At 44.6% G+C, this 20,223-nt stretch overlaps 2 long non-coding RNA genes across 2 annotated transcripts; one reads left to right on the top strand and one right to left on the bottom strand.

Annotated features, from left to right (window-relative positions):
- The first annotated feature begins 1,292 nt into the window (after positions 1–1,292).
- Positions 1,293–12,060, top strand: LOC121075563. The gene is made up of 3 exons (XR_005823025.1): positions 1,293–1,370; positions 3,764–3,808; positions 7,500–12,060. It is a non-coding gene; the product is annotated as an uncharacterized LOC121075563 (long non-coding RNA).
- Positions 9,252–19,897, bottom strand: LOC121075562. The gene is made up of 2 exons (XR_005823024.1): positions 19,792–19,897; positions 9,252–14,498 (listed from the first exon to the last, which is right to left on the bottom strand). It is a non-coding gene; the product is annotated as an uncharacterized LOC121075562 (long non-coding RNA).
- Between the last annotated feature and the right edge of the window lie 326 nt (positions 19,898–20,223).

Here is a 20,223-nt window from a genome sequence, read left to right as displayed (position 1 = left end):
CTTTATCTGAAGAGTATGATTTCCAGCTCTTGATTCACATCAGACACACCAGGTACTCAGCCCTCCTGGAAGTCAGACCACTTCATTAGGCTCCTAAGCAGGGCTTTAGAGGGCTTTCTTCAGCCTTCTGCTTCTGAAATGAAGAAATGCAGATTTTCTGATTTGCATGCACATGGATTTCATTGAAAAAAAAAAAAAGTTCACAGTAGCAAACATGCAAGCTGTGTATATTAGATTCACCAAGACAATGCAGGCTATTAGCACCTTGCTCACTGCAGATACTCCTACCAGTGTGCATACTGGTTTGCAGTTATACTCAACTTACAGCTCAGCTTCATCTCTAGAGAAGTTGAGGTTTAAATGCTGTGCTGCAGCACGAAGGTAGGAAATGGGCAGCAGCAGCTGGGATTTTTTAAAAAGACACATGCAAGGCTGCTTTAGCCATCTGGAGAAGCAACCTTTCTTCATATCACGCAAATACTTTTCAAGGTTTGGAGGTTGTTTTTTTTGTCTTTTTTTTTTGTCTTTTTTGTTTGTTTGTTTGTTTGTTTGTGTGTTTGTTTGTTTGTTAAGTAGTTGGGGAGTGTGTAGAAGAACACTGCAGATCATAAAGTTAACACAGCAGCTCATCAGCTTGTGCTTCACACAGAATAAAAGGAAAGGAATCATTTGCTCTGTAAAGGGTCACCATCTCCCAGATACGTTTTTACATTGGTGCTATCCAACAGCAGCGACACAGCACCCAGTCTGTGCTAGGGGAAGCTGGCATTGAGGTCCTGGGTGAATGTGTGCATGTGTGTGTGCATGTGAGTGATGGAAGAGAGGAGAGAGGAAGGGACTTGCTTTTAGAGTAGCTTAGAGAAAAAGGAGAGAAAAAAATAAATCAACTGTCTCATTCTTTTCTCTATATATTGATTGAGAAAGATTAAACAATTTATTGAATCATTGCCAATCCAACGAAGCATTTACCAGTACAGCCCGAAGTGATCCTTGGAATAACAACAGAAATTCCTCAGCTCTGATAGGAACTAAAAGAGCCAGGGCTATCTGAAAAGTGCTCTCGAAGGCAAGATCTGAGTCATGCCATCATGCGGGGAATGGTGCTGGGCCCACCTTCCCCTTCCTCACTAGGAAAGGAGAGCTTGCAGTGCTGCAGGGTTTCACAACTGCCTTCTTTTTGGGACATAATCTGGTGGTGGGACACAGGGGGGACTCAGTTGTTCTGTGTTTGGTGAGATAAGCATTTGGTTATAATGATGTTGGTGTGTTCTGTGGTGTTGCAGAGGCTGGTCTGGAACCAGACACACTGGTGGGTGTGTTGGGTCTCTGAGCAGCGCTAAGGAATTTCGCTGGGCAGAGTCTTTACACAGGTATCTCTAGTCTTGTTGACACCCAGGTTTCATGGGACTATCCCATCACCCTGCTTGGTACTGTCTCCATGTATTGACTGAACGAAGGCAGGACTTAGTCCTTACTCACCTACTTCAAAAACATTCACATCCCCTGACTTTAGGCAGCCCTCCTAAAAAGAAATCACCTGACAAGGTTCTTTCTCCTTACTTTTTTCCTTCTTTTACTTCAGCTAGATCAGGATTTTAAGGTGAAGTCGTGGAGCAAGAACAAAATAGAAATTGACATGACTTGTGGTATTTACAGATGTTAGATCTAGATGTGCCAATTGTAATTAATCTAGCCTACAGTCCTGTTTGAGCCAGGGAATTTCACTCAGTAACTCCTGAAGAATTCCTTTGATTGCTTTGATGTTATTTGACTTCCCCTTTGGCGAGTCATGGTCTCCTGCAAGACTCAATCTCACAATTACCTGAACTCCTGCTGTTAAGTGTGGAATAGTCCTAGCTCCCATGGAGCCTGCTGAAATCAGCTCAGGGCAAGATCGAGCCACGAGTCCGTTCTCCCTGCTCCCCTCCTCCTCTCCTGCACATCCAGTTTTGTTGCTTGCTGCACCGTGAAGTATTACCCTTACCAGTCACTGGGTATTGAATTCATACTGTTGTCTGCCCCCTCTGAAGCCACCCAGGTGAGCCTGTGTTCAAATGGCACATCCTGTGTTGTAAAATGTCCTCCGGCAAGGACTCTGAAAGCCATCATTGGATGAAGTGAAGCTGACGTTAGCAGTACATGCAAATTCAGCCAGAGACCCACATCCCGAACTGCCATGTAAATCCACACCCTGACATCTGCAGGCACATGCCCTTGTTTCAGGATCTTAAGTACATCACAGAAGGTGGCTGCCAGGCATTGACTTCGGGATCTGATTTACAAGGAAAATTTGTACCGCAGTGGCATAACCTTTTCATTGCCTTTGCTCTGAGCAAAAAAGTAGATTGTTTTAGACAACTTAAGACATGTTCCCAGGACTGCAAGTGATAAACTGAGACACAACTGGCTATCAGCAGAACCACAGTGCTCTTAAACCCTCCCCAGTGGCAAAAGAAAATGGTGTTGTGTCAGCTTTCAGGTCTGCGTAGTCAGCAGAAAGAACCAGGCTGGGCTAGAAGAGTGATATGGGACTTAGGAAATCTGGGTTTCCCATCAAGGCTGCTTAAGTGATTCAGTGTATGACTATGGGCACTTGCAGCTCAATGATCAAACTGCTACAAAGCACGCATGTTTTGGGTCTGGTGGGGCATGGCTGAGCCCAGACATTGTGCTCTTCCCATCTGGTGACAGGAACATGGTCAGGGGCTGGCCACATCCATCCCTGTGTCCAGGTATCCATATGAAGGATTCTTAAGGTTCCTGCCTCCCTGTTCATGTCAGGGCGGAGTAGTTCCTATCATAACAAAGATTACGAAGGCAAACACAAGCTCATGCTGTACCAGGCAGCATCAGTGGCAGGGGACTCAGACCTTCTTCCTACCCCTGGGGAGATCTGTGCTATTTACTTCATCCTGAATCTCTGTCTGTAATATCTGCAGCTTCTTGTTTCAAATGATTAGTGATCTGATGACTGGCATTAACAGTGATTAACAGGAACTCTGCAGAGGAAGAAGCTCTGACTGTGCATATACACTATCTGAACTGGGCCTGTCAGTAAGCAGACTCAGGAGAGATTTATTTTGCATCACTCCCAGCCCTAGAAGAATGATGCTAAACTCTATCCCTGCTTTATGAGGCCTCTTATGGCACCCCACTGCTAGATTCAACAAACCATTTTGCATATATTTACTGTCTTCCTAGCCCATAAAAGCTGGCTTTCCTTTATTAACTACAGTTTACTGCCACTCTCAGCAGAAGCAAATAATAAGGGAAATGAAACTGTACTCATTTTGAAGACCACAGTATACTTCCAGATGTTGGTCACGTCAGCAGTGCCATATCAAACTGTAATTGCAAGTACTGTGATTACAAAATGGTTAACAAATAAGTGTTGTCTGGGTATTATCACTTCTACCACCCTGTATTACCATTGCAGTGCATGAATCCTTTGGAGGCTCCTATTGTTTCTGTATGCCTGACTCCCGTAAAGCCTCAGTGACAAGAGACGCTGAGCACCCACCACTGATCCTTCCCTCCCTGGAGGAACTGGGAATACCTGGAGGAGGCAATGGGAGAGGCTCCTAGGAGTCTGGCTATAGTAGCGGAGGAGTGAGCATCAGAGCAGCCTTGTCATGCCACGACCATCTCTGTGGCTACTGACCTTACTGTGTTCAGCTTGGACTGAAGCAGGCTGGGCTGTAACGCACTTTCCTCGAGTTAAAGTGCTCACAATAAAGAATTTTTATTCTTTTCCTCTCCATAGATCCCAGAAATAGTTCAAGTCATGAGAATATGCCCAGCATCACAGGTAACTGACTGTACAAAGAAAGCCAAGAAGACGGTTTGCTAAATGTTCTGGTGGCCACCAGGTCTGAATTGTACCCAGGGGTCCCCCACCCCACCATGCTCCTGAAGGCAGTCCTGGGGTGGTGTTGCAGGACTTGTCTTGGTGCCAGTAGCTCTAATGCATGTTTGAAAGAAGTTTGGCACCTCCGAGGACAAAGTCAAAGCAGATCTTTGCACTGCATCTGCTGTACCATGTGTGTGGTCACTCTGGCGATGAGTTCTGACAGCATAAGCTTATTAGTTCATTTCTGACAAATAATATAGGTATGGTATGGGGGAAAAATCACGTTTGCTTAGCAGTGACAAGGTAACCTTTATCAGGGCACAGTCCTATTAATTGCTGCAAAATTCCTACTGTAGAGAGGTTCATTGAGCTCACAGTTGTGACTCTGCCTCCACTTGCTTTTGTTGCAGTATAACTCTGACATTGTAATTAATTTGCTTTCCTTTCCCTCCTTTGAGGCCATTTTCTCTGTCAGTCCACAAAACATCTAGCAGCAATGTTTCAAGAGCAGCCTTTAGGCTACACAAACCCATCTAGCTCTAGACTCCAAAATTTGGGCCTGTTTCCTCTCCTTCTGTGTTCTTGGCCTCAGGAAGCAAAATGGTTTTTATGATTTAGTGTCTGATTTCTTTGCTGAGGATAGAATGAAGCAATCACTACCATTTGTTTTTGTGGTAGCCTCATTTGTACAAATGCGTCCTGGGTGATTCATAGGCAATTGCACTTGGTAGGTACCAGGATGTATGCACTGAACGGTTTTTGAGTAATGTATTCACTAGAAATTAAGCTGAAACTTAGCAGCTCATTTTCCAGATGCCATCAATGCAACTGTCAGGCAGGAACAACTTCCAGTGCCTACTTGCCTGAGCCAGAATTGAACTGGAGCTTTGCAAGTAAAAAAGCTTTGGCTTAGGTTTTCTCCCACCGCTACTGATTTTTTGGCCTTCAGCTTTACCGAAAGTGCTGAGAATCTCCTCTCTCTAAATTGTGTCACTTTAACTTGTCTCAGGTTGGGCACCCATAAGTAGAGACACTGAAAAACGCCAGCAGCAGGTCGAGAAAAAAATAGTTTTGCTTCCAGCTACCAAATCCTGAAGCTTCTGTGCTTCCTGCTCTTATCTGTATGGTGAAACTTCTTGTCCCTAAGGGAAAGCCTGTCATCCTAAGACCCATACAGGCATGCAGTGAGAAAAACAGTCAATGCCTTGAATAGCACACACCCCAGAGAAACCTGTACAGTCTCAGAGTTAGAGGTGAGGGCACGGAGAGATGAAAGGTAAGGTCTTCTGAACCAGCCATCTGCATTTAGGAGCCCATTTCCAGTGTCCAAATTGCAGAGTAAGTCCCACTAAAAGTCAATGGCATTCAAGAGGTCTTAAAGTTTGGTGAATTTGCTTCTTGAGGACACATGGAGCAGAGATGGGAGCTGTGTGCAGCACTCACAAGTCCTTGGCCATTGCCAAGACCAAAACCACACGGTCATCCTGCTCCACAGCTCTCCCCATCTGCACAAACTCGTAATGAAGAGGACTTGGTGAATGTGCTCCAGCAACGTAGCTTTATTTTTTTTTTTCTTCACTCCTGCTGTGTAGAGGCTAATATTAATTACTTTGTATTCTGGAAAGCAATAAATAAATAAATAGATGGAGATCCGGAGGAAAAAAAAAAAAGATCTGTAAATTAGAAACTGATGATTTACGAGACGCCACCAGAGGAAAATTCTCCCTCTCTTTTATGCTTGGCTATTTCAGCCCTGGCTTCTCAGGCTGACAGAATGAATCCTAATATGCAGATGAGGCTATGATAATGATTTTGTGCTGCCTGAATTACAGAAGCGTATTTTCGATGCAGGCGTATTTAAAACATCTTAGCAGGGCTCTGAGTTCCCTGCATAATTTGATGAGCAATAAGTAAGACACAGGTATGCCATGCAAGCAGCAAAATGTTAAAAGGTTATAGAACTGTATTACATCCAGTCATGTGAGAGAACAAATTAACAGTGCTGTTCTTCCAAAGAGACACGGGCTCCAGAGGGAAGATCAAGTTGATCTCACTGGGAGAGTTTAAAAAAAAAAAAAGACTTGCTTCTTTTATAGACTTGTCAGCTCTTGCCAGTGGGCTGCAGGGACTCAGCTGTTCTTTTAGCTGAGTTTGAGTTTACTTTTGAATTTTTTATTTATTTATTTAAATACATGGTAAAATATATCTATGCGTGCCGTGGCATTTCCTGTGCTTGTTTGAGACATCAGTAAAAAAGTCTTAGCACCAAAATCAGTCACTTTGGAATATTTTCCCATTAGTTTGCTCTGTCAGTGAAGTGGGAAACATGACTCCCCAGCATACAATTCCTTCTGATATTCAATCAAAACATCTGACCTAACATTCATTACTGACACTCAAATTACAGGGCATCTTCTGAATAGCTCACCAGTCCTTTTTTCTTTTTCTTCCCTTCTCTCCTCTACCTCTTTTCCTTTCTCCTCCCCGTCCCCTTTTCTTCCTTTAATGCAATGTGTGATTGTTCCTTGTCAGGCTGGAGCACGTTCCCGTCCCACTAAGTGTCAGCATGCCGCTATCAGCTTGCAGCAAATTGTGCTTTCTCTGAGCAGTGGCTGATGGAATGAATGGCAGCCAGGAGATAGTCCTGTCCTTCACAACGCAGAAAGGGCGAGAGTTCCCACAACTGCTTTTCCCTGTGAGCGCATTATGGTAGCAGGTCAAGGGAGCAGGGGAGTTGGAGGGGAGAGAGAAGAGAATTAAAAATAATAGTCTGGAATTCTTGGTAGTGTCCTGATTATAATCAGAAAGAAGCAAACAGTAAGGCCATATAAAAGCCTTCACTCAGAAAAAAATTTTTCTCTCTCTTTTTGGAGTATTTGTGGCAGCTGAACCTAGCGTGGTTTTTGCAAGGCTGAGGTTCAAGACTTTAAGTGGTGGATGAAGCTACAGCTGCATCACCTCCTACAATCATGGGCAGCAAGTTGATGTTCAGTGGCAGCTCTTGCACCCTTATGAGCTTGTCATTGAATTTCTCCCCACTCATATCCTACAGGTGTTCTGTGCAGAGAGCTTCTCCTCAAAGATTTGTCTTAGCTCCTGACGGTTTAGGAATTCAAAGGCACCAGCACTGCACCAGCTCCTTCTCCACGAGGAATCTGGGGATAAATATGGTTAAACATCTTGGTTTTGTTGCTGTTGTGGTTTGAATGTCACATTTCCCAGGTAATGTGTCCTAAACTGTCCTTCGTCCTCACCTGCTGCTGAGATCCATGCCACGGCAGCTGTGGCCACCTGCATTTTCACAATGTTGTTCAGGCCTATGGCTTTGCCCTGCTCGTTCCCATCCAAATGCATCAGCTCCCATATTTCTCTCACGTCAGTCAATAGTGCTGTGGGCTGATACATAACCAGGCAGCCCTCATTCTCTGTAGCAGGATGCTGTTGTGTCTATCCCTCCTCAATACGCCATTGGCAACTGAAGGTAAAAAGGAATCCAAAACTAAGTAAAAATTGGACTTAGACCAGGATGTCTTGCAAACTACATCCCTCAAATTAACGCATATTAAATGTGGGCAGTAGATTGCATTACGCGCTGTGTTACGTGGAGCTGTTGATGAAATCTGCACGTGGGCCCTGTTTTTCCTTCCAGATGTTCCTCTTGGCTGCTACGCTGAGAGAGGAAGGAAGGAATTGTTCTGGATGAGGCTCCTATCACCTGCCCCACCGAATGGGAAAAGCCCATGAGACTTCTTTTTAGGAAGTGCTGGAGCAATGCCTGCATCATCCTTACTGTTCCCAGGTCGGGACATGGTAGAGCTGCATGTTGTTGTGCCGTTATGTACAATTAATATGTCTTTTTTTTTTTTTCTGTCCAGTGGCCATTGCTGGTGCCGCAGCCTGGCGCTGGGCTCTGCTCTCTGGCCTCGGCGTGGTGCAGAGGTGGCGGGGGCACAGCTACAGCACTGCAGAGCATCACCCGACAGCATCTCCGGGACGTCGCTCCAGGGAGCGCCTGGCCACTATTAAACCCTGCCAAAGACTCTGTAAGGCTTTCCTGAAGTGCTGTAAGGCAATAAGCACTTTTTTGCCCTCCTGCCACCTTGAGCAGTAACAGCAGCTGTTACCAAGCCAACAGTAAAGCAAACGAAGCCCTCGCACTGGGGCTGGGAGATGCTGCTAATGATATTCGCTTGCCACGGCTCGGAAGCGCTGGCAGAGCTATCACGGAGCAGTTAGGCATCCCGGCCACAGAAACGCTGGATGTTTGTGCGGGGGTGAGTGTCCCCTGGCTATTTGCAAATTCTCTGCCTTTTTGAACTGGAGGCTTTATGAGGAGAACCTGGAGATGATAATAATATAAGAAACTGGAGACACTTTCCAGGGGCCCCATCTAGCTCCGTCTCTGTTGCCATGCGTGGGAGTTGCACGGGGCTCTGAGCAAACAGACGGTTCCTCCTTACTGCCTGGGTTGGCGGCATATGGCTTTCTAAACGTGTTTAGTTTAGGGGTTTGCATTTGCATCCAGCTCCCAACTTCCAGCAGGTCCCCGTAGCTGCACTTCACCTCCTTGCCAGCATGATGGTCCAAACGCAGTTCTTGTCTCCTTTGACTGTGTGTTCCTGTAGTACAAGCCACAGCACTAAGCTGGGCCCAGGGAAATGTGGTGGAATCTCAATGCTGTGCTGGCAGGGAAATGTGGTGGAATCTCGGCCCTGCTGGGTCCAGGCTTGCTGCAGGGAATCAACCCTTGTTCTGCTGCTCCCACCGAGAGCCAAGTGCTGCCGAGGCACAGGGTGTAACTGGCCAGAAAAGGAGGTTGTTGTAGGCCACCAAACCTCTCAATGCAAATAAATGGCAATAAAACAGAGCCAAGAATATGCATGTTCAGTGTTGGTCATGTCCATGGCCTTACTCTTCCCTCACTTGACTGTTTTTATCTTTCTAGGCTATCAAATATTTGGAGCACAGAAGAAATCTCTGTACCAGAGCTACTGCGTTGGGATCTCTATAGAATAATGTTAATTCTTTCAATTTCATTCTTATCCCAAGCAGTGATCTTCTACCCCCAAGCATGAAAGTAGCCTTTGTAATGCTACCTTAGTGAACGCAGCTGCAGAAAATTTCTCTGCCTACTAACGGGCTCTTTCGTCTAGGGTAGAAAGGCATAGCAGGGTCCAATGGCTAGGAGCTGAAGCCAGATAAATTCAAATGAGGAATAAAGAGAAAAGATTCACATTTTAAACATTGAAGTTGATTAAGCACTAGTTCAAAGAAAGTGGTGGATTCTTCATGTCCACCTGGCCCTAGAACAAGCCGAAGCACTTTCCAGAAGATCTGCTTTAGCAGACACAGGTTGTTACGCTCAGCACGGGGTTATTGGGCGAAATGTAATGGCCTGAGATAAACAGGAGGTCAGCCGAGCTGTGCTGATGGCCTTTTCTGGCCCTCAGCTCTACGAACAGCATGCATATGAAAATACGCGCTCTAAAGCAAGCTACTTAAAATGCATGCCTAACTCTAAGCGTGGAAGTATTCTGGCTCTCTTCACTGGGATTTGCCTGCTAAATCTAGACTCCTGTCCTGCAGGTTTGATCCGATCCAGCTTGAAGTCAGTGAGGATCTTCTCCCTGGCCACTTCAGATTGAGCTCTCAGACAGGAATAGTTTAGTTCAGCTCCCCAAAATGCATTTCATGCTAAAACCACTCTGCTCTTGTATGAGCACTGTGTGCTGAAGGATCTTAAAGCATTTTGCAAACATTAATTCGCTACTTAATTAAACTTAAAACACAATGATCTTGAGCAGATGAGCTTTGTGTCTTTCTTCAAGCACCATTTATAAAAGGAATAGGTTGCACTTGTCATGCTGATAACAGTGCCTAACTTTCCCACTTACATTGTGTTTCTAAACCCAGTTTAAGTTGTTTTCCTTCAATACGAACAGTTTTTGGAACAGTTTTTGAAAGAAAAATGCAATCCAAGCACACTTATTTATTTTGTTGGTGGTGCTGGAAATTAGAGTACAAACGCTTTATCTGCATTACAAACACTATTACAAAGTGCTAGAGTGCTTTAATCTATCTTCTAGACTTTTTTTTGTTATTATTATTCATGCTTGAAGTGCTTCATCTTAATGCTCACAGTAGTTACCATAGGCACACACAGCAGCACCAACCCCACTAGAGGCTTTTCTGTGTTTTGTTTTCTTTTTCCTGATGCTCTTATTACTTGGATGACATTAAAGTATAAACAAGCCAACAGATGTGCCCACAACCTGGTAGCTCTCTTGGTGAAAGGAAATAATTGCAGGAAGAGGGGTTTTGTGTGTGTTATTATTGGGACAGTGTCCTAAGTGCTACTAGATGGTGATATTATCAGAAAGTAGATTGGAAAGTGTTGCCTAAAAATCACATGGGAGACAGCATATAGCTGCAGGGAAAGGCCTGATGGTGCTGGATTTATGTTTGGGTTGGCTTGATGAATCTTCCAGCCCCTATTCTGAAGCACAGATATGCCTGCCTCCCTCTGGCTGTTAACAGCTAAAGGACGATGGATCTGAAGCTGCAGCACAGAGGAATTACTGGGACTTCAGCTCTCTCCAAATGAACCATCTGCTTAGCAGCCAAGGCAAGTTTAATACAGCAGACCTCTGACTTCCACTATTCAGTCCTTCCCACACATAGAGGCTAAGCTGATAGATGTGGGATAACTGCATTTATGGACAGTGGTTCTCTGAAGACAAAGGTCCTGAGAGGGATGTCCTACCTCCTTTACTCGTTATTCCCTAAAACTCAGCAAGGGACCAGCCTGAGACCTGGAGCACAGGGACAGAGCTGCTGGAGGAGTGACCACCCCGGCCAGATGGCACACACGATGGAGCAGAGCTCTTCCTATATTGCATTTCAGGGCCAGAATGTCACCTGCTGTAAAGCAGCAGTTGCTGCAAATAAGTCACTTTAGAACAGGTGAAGGTCTGGCCCCCAGCAACCAGTTTTATTCCTTGATTACTCAGAAGGGACTCAATCATTTTCTGGATCATTTGGAAGCTGGGTGAATGGAGACTCACAAATGCTCCTTATCAAAACTCCCCAAGCCATCTTCTATTATCTGATTTCCCTCTCCTCCCCCTTTTATAAGAAAAATCTCATCAATCAAACCATTACACTGAAATGTTAGCATTTTAAGTGCATTTGCTATGTATGGACAGAGTCAGCACACACATCCAGCACATAAAAATTTGATAATTTCACATTTCAAAAAGAGATATCAAAAGGCATAATTTAATATGTTCTCATTGAAAAAATCATGAACTGTACATTCCCTAGTACTGTATATTCAACAATCTTAATTACTGAAGCTATTTACATTCAGAAGATAATTTTCACAACTTGAAGGGTTAGAAAGAGGTGGTGGGTTGATTCTATTTTCTGTTGTGTTTTGATTTTCAGTGAAGGCCAAGTCTTCTGATTCCCTGGAAAATGAGAACCTGATCCACCATCCTCCAGGACCACCACTGAACTTCAGATTGGACCCTGAAAGTGGTGTTTGTCTTGATCATCTCTCAAACTGGAGAATGACTGAATTAAGATATTGCACTGGAAAATGTCTGGCAGAACCAAATTTCTTGGGCGGTGGGATTTGTGTGTGGTTACTGGATCTCACAAGCTGGTGGTTCGCCTGTTCATGTTTTCACACTTGTGTGATGAGGAATGAAGTTGTGGCAGTTTGGGGAATTCCCGATACAGCTCAGATGGGTCTGCAGACATCAATCCAGTAGAAGCGGAAGGATGAGTGCTTGTTTGGGACAACAGGCCTTTGCATTTGTATATACGTTAGTACAGATCAGAGCAGAGGGATATGACATTATTTCATAACCTGTATTTTGAGCTGACCTGCTCTATTACTGAGATGATGTGCTGTGGAAATGGACAGGAACATGGTAATGTGTTCATATTATAGTTTGGTGGACAATCACTTCCTAACAGGAGAGCATATAGGTCTAAGGGAATGTGCTGAAATGTATGCAAATGAATGTAGATATATGCAAATATGCAATCTACATTTTCCCCACCTTCTTTTGCAGAGGATATTAGTAGGTATGCAAAGATCTAAAATGATCCAATCGAGAGCAATGCTGAGAGAGTGATAGGAGGTGCAGGTACCCCAAAGTTTGAGTGAATGTACACTAAAATCTCTCCTCCCATCCATCTCTTTATTAGAGATTAATCACTTTCTCCCTCCTACTGCAGGAAAACCTAAAATCATAAACACTTAATTGGGCAGGGGACAGTGAAACCAGTGGCTTGCTGCTGAAATGGAAGGAGTTGGCAAACCTAATGGCAGAGCTCCTTTCACTTGCTTTTTTCCCTTGTAATTTGGAAATTCAGTGACAGAAGGATGATTTTCAAGATAACTCATCTCTGGATTGCTGAAACAGACACAGAATTTGACATTTTGAACAAAACAATACTTCATCCAGACAAGTAATACAGCAACTATGTGATCACAGTGTGGGGTTTCTCTTCCTCCTATATGAGATATGTTTCCTCCGTGCTCTGAACAGCAAAACAAAATGTTCTGCACCCTCAGAATTAAGCAGTGGTGGATTGGGCAATGCCTTCTGTGTAGGGAATAAAATATCATCACCTCTTGACATCATAGAAAAGCAAAACAAAAACAAACAACAACATACAAAGCCAAGTATGTAGTTATCCATGGTGAGAAACATTTGTAGATTCGGTGTTTGGGTCTAAGATGAGGTAGACCTCCATCCAAACCTAGAATGCAGGCAGGTCTGGCTGTTGGTGAGCCTCAAAACACTTTGGATTAACGAACTTGGATCTGTATCACACTGGTTTCACTGCATGTAACAGGCTAAAATAAGACAATGCCTGAACAGCTCCTATGTCTGGATCTGGATTAAAAGATAACTGGTTCTCCACTGCCCTTTGCATTGGTTCAGAGAAGTTGAAGGTGTGTCTCCAGTCATTGCCCGAACTGTCCAACCCTCCACAGCTGTCTGAACACAGCTGGCAATCCCACAAGCGAAGATATCCTTGAATATATTTTCTTTCCTGCATTAGTTAGGCTGGAGCTACTGAAAGCTCTTGAAATCAGGCCCACTTAGTGACCAGCTGTGCAGTGCCATGTAGAAAAAAAAAAGATGGGGCAAGAGCAGGGCAAAAGGAATTAGTGACAAGGGTCAGAGACACTTGGGGTACACCTTTAAGTCCTCAGGGCTGGCTGAAGCTCAGGGAATGCTCAGAGAGCCCTTTGACCCTAAGTGCGGCTCCTCTTCCTCCCCCAGCAGGAGCAGCACCACTTCGCAGCGCAGGAGAGGAGAGGATCCCTCTGGAGGGGCTGCCTGCAGCCCTCTCACCAGCCTTAGCTCTTTAGGTCCGGGAAGATCCCGGGGAGAGGTGGCCACAGGGTGTCACTCGCACCCCATCACTGAGCCTCTGCGCTGCTCCCCGAGCCCCTCCAGCACAGCCCGGGGCAGGGTGAGGGCAGGGGTGGGCACCGTGCTCGTATTTACACTCCCAACCAAGAAAATACAAGCCTCGGTGCCACTAGGCAGGAATCGCCACCCTTTCTGGCAGCACTTTAATAGAATGCTAACAAATTTTTCGACCTGTTTGTTCCTTCTCTATCCACTGCGGTCAAAGAAAGTCTGCCGGGAAATGAATTACCATGGTGTGTACACCAGCAGGTCTGCGGGGGGGGGGGGGGGGGGGGGGGGGGGGTGCATGTGGGAGCAGAAGGGAAAGGAAAATCAAGTAAAGAGAGATTTGCAATAACCTGCACTATTAACATTTGCACATTTCAAACCACCTTTCAGGCTTTGTTTCCAAACAATAGGAAGGGGTTAGTTTAATTTAATGGGAAGGAGTTAGTACCAACAAGACTTGGTTTTTGTTTGGTTTAGTTTTTGTTTTCTTCTCTCAGACCCACATGATTTTTCATTTGGACTAATATCTCTGAACATTTGGTTTTAAGAACAATTCTTATTAAGGTCTATCTAGCAGTCTAGCTGTCACAGGCATTTTCTGTATATACAAGCACATTGTCAAGTGTCTGAGATTTTCTAGCTTGAAAGCCTTACATTTGGAGCTGGCACCTTCTGGCACATGAGCCAGGTGGCCTCAGGCAAGCTGATTCAGAACATGGCTTCTGCCCCTGCCTGCAGGACTTGGCCAGCTGCAGGATTTGTGCCTTGCTGAGACAACCACGATTTCAAATAGGTGTTGCTTCTTGACCTGGGAGAGAGGGAATGGGCAAGAAGTGGAGGCACTAAGCTTTTCCTTTCTCACTGCTTTTTCTGCGTGAGTTACATCTTGCCTGCCTCAGGCATAATCCCTCCTGCTGGGTCCATAATTTGCCCATTTGTGTCAATTTACAGGTTAAAAAGAAGGGTCCAAGTCCTGCTGCTGCTGGGTCTCCAGACAGCTTGGGTGGAACTTTCCACTTGGATGTTCACAGCATTTGGGGATACGGGTAAAGGACATGCTTCCTTCTTGGCTTGCTGTCCTCCAAGGTTCATTGGAAGAGCACTTGGTCTTATCTCATTCTCCCTTTGCTCCTGGGAGATCTTTAAGTGTGAAGAGATAGTAGCTTGCCTTCTTTTCATCTAGAAGGCATCAGCATGGTCCACTGAAAAGAAAAAATGAGGAGAGGAGCCTTATCCCTCCCTTCTAATACCTTAACTGGCTCATCAGCAGATCTGTAGTGTTTCTTATTTTCCTCCCTTAGTGTTATGCAAACCTCTGTTAAAAAAAAAGACCTGCTATTTAATAGTAATAACTTTCCAGCAAAATGCATTGATGCAATCTTTGAACTAATCTTCTAGGTTTCTCTTCGCATTTCATGAAAATTTACCAGAAACGTAGTCCCTGCAAAACACTGAGGAAATGGCACAAATGTCCTTACTACACTGCCCTCCCTCCCCGCTGATGTAACACTGATTTATTGGTTACATCAGCATCTAGAGAACCAAATGAGGAAAGCCATCAAATGCATATTCCTCTTGCAGAAATCTGTTTCCTACCATGTTTCCTTAAGCTACTCTATAATTTGTGCGCTTTTGCTGGGGGCAGAGGTGCCATTTAGTTTTGTACATGTGTATCTGACAAAAGCAGCAGCACAGGAAACTTTTCTTTCTCAAGAGCAAAGGGCCCTGTCCTGGTCAGCCCCTTTCCTTTGCTTCTCTAGGTCCTCCTGACCCATTGGAGTGGGAGATCAGATCTGTTAAGAGCATATGGAGTCATTCCACATCACTAAGTTAGCCTAGAAATGGGAGCTGGCAGTGACTATTATGTATTACCACTCGACAGAGGGTTGGCTGCCTGTCAAATTTGTCTGTAGAGTCTCCCTGCACAGGCATGTGTGTCCCCATCGCAAAATTCAGCTTCCCAAATGACATCAACTGTGCCTTCTCCGCAGGAGCTGAATTAGCCCTAGAGACTCCCTCATCCGTCAAAAGCTGTAGACAAGTCATGCTAGGAAACCAGCAGCACAAGGGAACTGTGCTTTCTGAGTCCTGCTTGTTTCATGGTTAGGTCAAGACCTCCAATCACCAGGGTCATCAATCTAATTAGAGAGCATACTTAATGAAACCCTGTGAATGTTCATTATTGGACAGAGCACTGCAAGGTGTGCAACAGGAGTACAACAGCATAGAAAGGCTGGCAGATGAGGCCAACATGTTCAAATATCCTTACTGTGGGCACAGTTTCTGTGGTTGCCGCTGCAGTTTTCCAGCCATCATCAGTATTTCAGAGGTAACCAGTATTTGGGAGTTGGGAGTCTAATTGTGCCTGCAATTAGCACAGAAGATAGATGTGGGCTGCTAGAAGGAGACTCTTTTCAGTCAGTTTGTGAGATTAACAGAGGGGAAGACACTGAAACTCCAGATCATTTCTAAAATATTTGGCACTCTCATTTCTCAGCTGACTTCAGCTCCAGTCCTTTCTAAGGAGCCAGCTTCTTCTTTAGCACAGATGTCTTTCAGGACATCCTGCTCTTCCCTTTCATTGAAAGCTGAGTGACTCCAGCTTCCAGTTGTAGAGACCATCAATCCTGCAGTTCTGGTCTTCTAGCCCAACCATCCTGGCTTGCCTTGAAGCATCCTACGCTGCTCCAGTTTCCCAAGAGGGCACCTGCTTTCCAAAGCCTGCATCTCCCCTTGGTATTTCTAAGCATGGTGCTGTCCCTTACTAAGCAAACAGCAAGAAAGCAAAATAGAAACAAGGGAAAATATGACACCCTCTGCTAATAAATGCAAAACGATGGAAAACAATTTTGCCAACTAGGCAACTCAAATTAGACTTCTATCTCAGAGGAATATGGTCGATTTGTAGCTCTTATTACAGTGTAATGCTATTTCCCTAAAAGTTTGTGCGCGCATTTTAATGAATTCATAAAACCCGGACTGTAAAAGCCCCATGGGGGAAACCTGGCAGCTCTTTAATTCAGCATTAAAGCTCAACTGATGTCAATTGAATTGATTTCTGTGCATAGAAATTGCATTCATTGAATGAAAACTTTAGCCCTTGCCATTCCCCCTTTTAAAGCTCACTGTAATACAATTGGCTCCTTGAGTCAGGTTCAATTACATGTTGAAAGTTTATAATCTGGTGTGCTGAATGGAGGCTGTGAAATCAAGAGAGAAAACCTAGCTAACCTGATTAAACCTTATACCACAGCCGTCCTGGGGCCAGTGAATCCTTATTGTAGCACAGGGGAACAGCTCCTCTCCAAGTATGCAACGCATCCTGATTGCAGCCCAAGATTTTACTCTGGTAACAACCACAGTGACCTCAGTGTCTCTAATGGGAGTTCAGAGCTCTGACCTAATTTTAAAGTTTCCCCTTTTTAGCCTGGGGAGAGCTTTGAATCAAAATAGGAACAGTTAGGAAGGGAAGGGAAACTGTTAGGAAGGGAACTGTTAGGAAGGGAAGGGAAAGATCCAGGGGGTTTGCCTGGTTTGGATTCTCTTTTTGTGCTAGGCACACGCGTGTTAGGGTGTGATCTCACAAAGGGCAACTTTCAGTCATGTTTCATGTGGGCTTGCAATCCTTGACTTTTGCTATTAGCCTGGGGAAACTCCAGTAATTTCCCAGTTTTTGACCCAAATGGAGTCAAAGCCAGGAAATTTTCACTTGTTGGGAAGTTATAGTTGTTTCCACAAACTCCACCTAAGCCTGCAGGAGATGCTGCTAACTTCTGCAGATATTTCACCAGATGCAATCTGCAACAGGTCCCATATTTTGGTTTTTATTTTCAGAATTACTCCCAACTCTCCCATGAACATAGTGGAAATCTGATGAAAGTGGCCTTCGTTCACATTGTTCTGTCAAGGGTCAGATTAACATGAGCCATTCTCTCTTTTTCCAGTGTTTCTAATACTTCCAATGCTCTTTCACTACTCCCAGAACCAAAAGCGTATGACAAAATATTGCGTGATCTTCCCCCTATAAAAAAGTCAAGCAGGCTTCTTCTGTTTCAACTTTCAGTAGAGGATTGTTTTATGCAAACCTGAGACAATGTCACTGTCACTCAGCACAGAGCTGCCCTCCAAAACCTCCTTCGGTTTGTTTTGGTCATATGCAAAGAATTATTCATCATAATAGCAGTGAGCATCAGGCTGGTGCATTACAGCCAGCAGCCGCAAGGTTTATTACAGCCACAGATCCTCACACACCCATCTGAGACAAGCGTTATAATCCTGCTTTATAGATGGAGAGAGTGAGCAATAGAGATTTTCAGCAACATAGGAGGAGTTGACCAATTTTCTGACCACCAGCCCTGTGCTGTGGCCCCAGCTCTGTTCCTCCCTAAGGCAGGTGAGACATGCCTGAGCCCCCGAGTCCAAAGTTTTGGATGAAACAGCTTTCCTTAATTTGATGCCTCAACCTGTAGTTTAAACCTGTGTCCCCACTGGAAGTCCCTTAGCCAGTGTGGGGCTGCCTGTGGTCACTGTAATAACACCAGCCCAGAGAAACCTTAATCCTTTAGTGAAGGATAACTGCAGGTCTCTGCTTTTATTTCATCTGCTGATCTAAGGGAAAAAGCTCATCCCCTTCACAACTGTTGAAGGTAGGTCAAGGACAAGGCATTTCACTGTGTCTGGGTTAGAAAGAGCTTCTGGAGAGGTGTTTGCTCTCTGTGGTGCACAAGCAAGGCACTTGGGGTCTGTGCCAAATGATTAGGCAATCAGAGTGCAGATTCCCAACACCCACCACTGGGATCCTCCATCAGTACTGGGCTGGGATCTTTCCCCACCATCCATGAGATCACCTTCTATTCCCAGTCCAGTAAATCTTTTTCAAATCCCACCTTGGAAAAAATACCCCCAAGCCTGTCTTCAGTGATGCCATAAGAACTGAGGTAATTGCGGAGTCACATCCACTTTTCTTTGAGCATTTCAGTGTATGCTATGCCTTTCACAGTGGGACAAAGGCTGCCAAACACATGGAAGGTATTTAAGAAGTGGTCACAGATGATAATTAGTATAAATGATACAGAAGCAAAAAAAAAAAGGCAGCCAAAAAAACAGACTCCAGGGGCTTTGAAAAGCAACCAATAGTTTTGGGTACAGCATCACAGAAGGACTAACATCCCGGAGGGCCAAGCAACCTCTCTGGAAACACAACAGACCAATACAACAGCAAACTTTTCTTGAAGTTCAGTTTCTATTTTCCTTCACATATTTTCAGCTTCTTCAGTCTAGTGCCATATCCCACAGACTCACCAAGCAGCCCTTAGCAAGATTCACTTTCCCAGTATTAGCTTTAGCATGCATGCTCTCTTACTACCATGATTTACAGAGCCTGGTAGACCTTTGCAGGCCTGAATAAGTAAGGGGAGTAGAAGATGACCACTATCAAGCATGCAGAGGGTTAACTGCTTCACAGCCACATAATCAGTGTCCCCAAGTACCTCCAACCATCTTCTCCCAAAAGACACAGCTGCTCTGATAAGCTTTGGGTAGAGAGAAGCAGCAAAAGAAAAAAGAAAGGCTAATGTTCCACTTCAAAGTGAATCCCCATTTCCCTACCCAAATAGCAGGGAGAAAATGTCCTCAGTGTTGCTCATGTGCTTATCACTTTACAGCCACAACATACTCCACTTTGTTGGGCTTGCCAAGCAACATGGCTGAGCTGTAAATTGTTAAGAAGAAAGGAACAGCAGAAGGACTCCTCCCCCCTCCTCTTCTTTTTTTTTGCTGTATCATCAACTTTAGGCACCCAGCAAAAATAGCCGTGAAATATGGAAATGTCTTGTTCATAGCACAGTGATTTTTAAAGGCTTCTGCTGTACAAATGCAGCTGAGATAGGCTTCTATAGTCTCGTCATCTTCCACTGTAACAGCGCTTCCTTGCTATTTCACTGAATAAGCAGATACAACGGGAAACTATTCACTAAACTAAAACAACATCAAAAGCCCATTAAAGTTCTGATTTAAACTCTCCAAGAAGGATGGAAATTCACAGCAAAATAACAGGCAGCCAGGATCTGTCTGCAGCTAGCCATCACCCTTAACACTATCTAACTCTGCTGGCATATTAGATGCCTGGTGCTCAGCTGCAAGTTTTTAGATGTTAGTGGGTTTCAACCAAACTCTTAATGGCCTTTTCAGTGCTGCTCCTTCTTAAACAACTTGAAGCTTTCCTCCTCTCTCTCTTTTCACATCTGTTTTGCAGTGCACAGGCAGAGCAGGAGGCTAAGAGCATCCCATCACAAGAATAAAAGTATGGTTTGCAGGGTCAGAAAGGGCTCTCTGCAGGCAGCATCAGCAATGCCCTCTGTCTTGCTTTTCCCTGCACAGGCCAGAGGTGAGACCCTATTCTGCAACCCATTTACTGCCTGCTCTGCTACATTACCCTGGCTCTGGTTGGTGCTATTGCCAAGCACTTGTAATCTCCCCACCTTGTCCTGACCTTACCTTGCTGAGACTCTCCTGTAGAAGTCTAAAGTATCTTCTGAAGCCTTCAGAGTGAATGAGAGACTAAAGGCACCATACTTATCTGCAGGCAAATTAATACCAGGGAAGTAAGGTGTGGATATAAATTAATGAAACCTCATTAAGTCCTGAGTTGATGTGACCATTTGTAACTCAAGTGGAAGTCACCTGTGATGGTAAATAGGATGAAGACCCTCTCAATGTTTAACAAGAAGATCTGTGTAAATGGGTTATGCAGGTTCATCAGATTACTTCGTGTTCACATCATGATTATCTTCAAGGAACTTCCTTGCTGGTGCAATCCTGCAGCTGTTTCTCCATATCCTTACAGCTTTGCTGCTGCTCCGCCCATGGAACAAGCACCCCTGATGCACTGAGCCAGTGTGTTGAGCTAAACCAACATAAAAATTATCT

Source organism: Cygnus olor, chromosome 10 (genome assembly GCF_009769625.2).
Source record: "Cygnus olor isolate bCygOlo1 chromosome 10, bCygOlo1.pri.v2, whole genome shotgun sequence".
NCBI lineage: Eukaryota > Metazoa > Chordata > Aves > Anseriformes > Anatidae > Cygnus > Cygnus olor.
The sequence above is the reverse complement of the archived record's forward strand: the minus strand, read 5'-3'. Positions and strand labels throughout refer to the sequence as shown.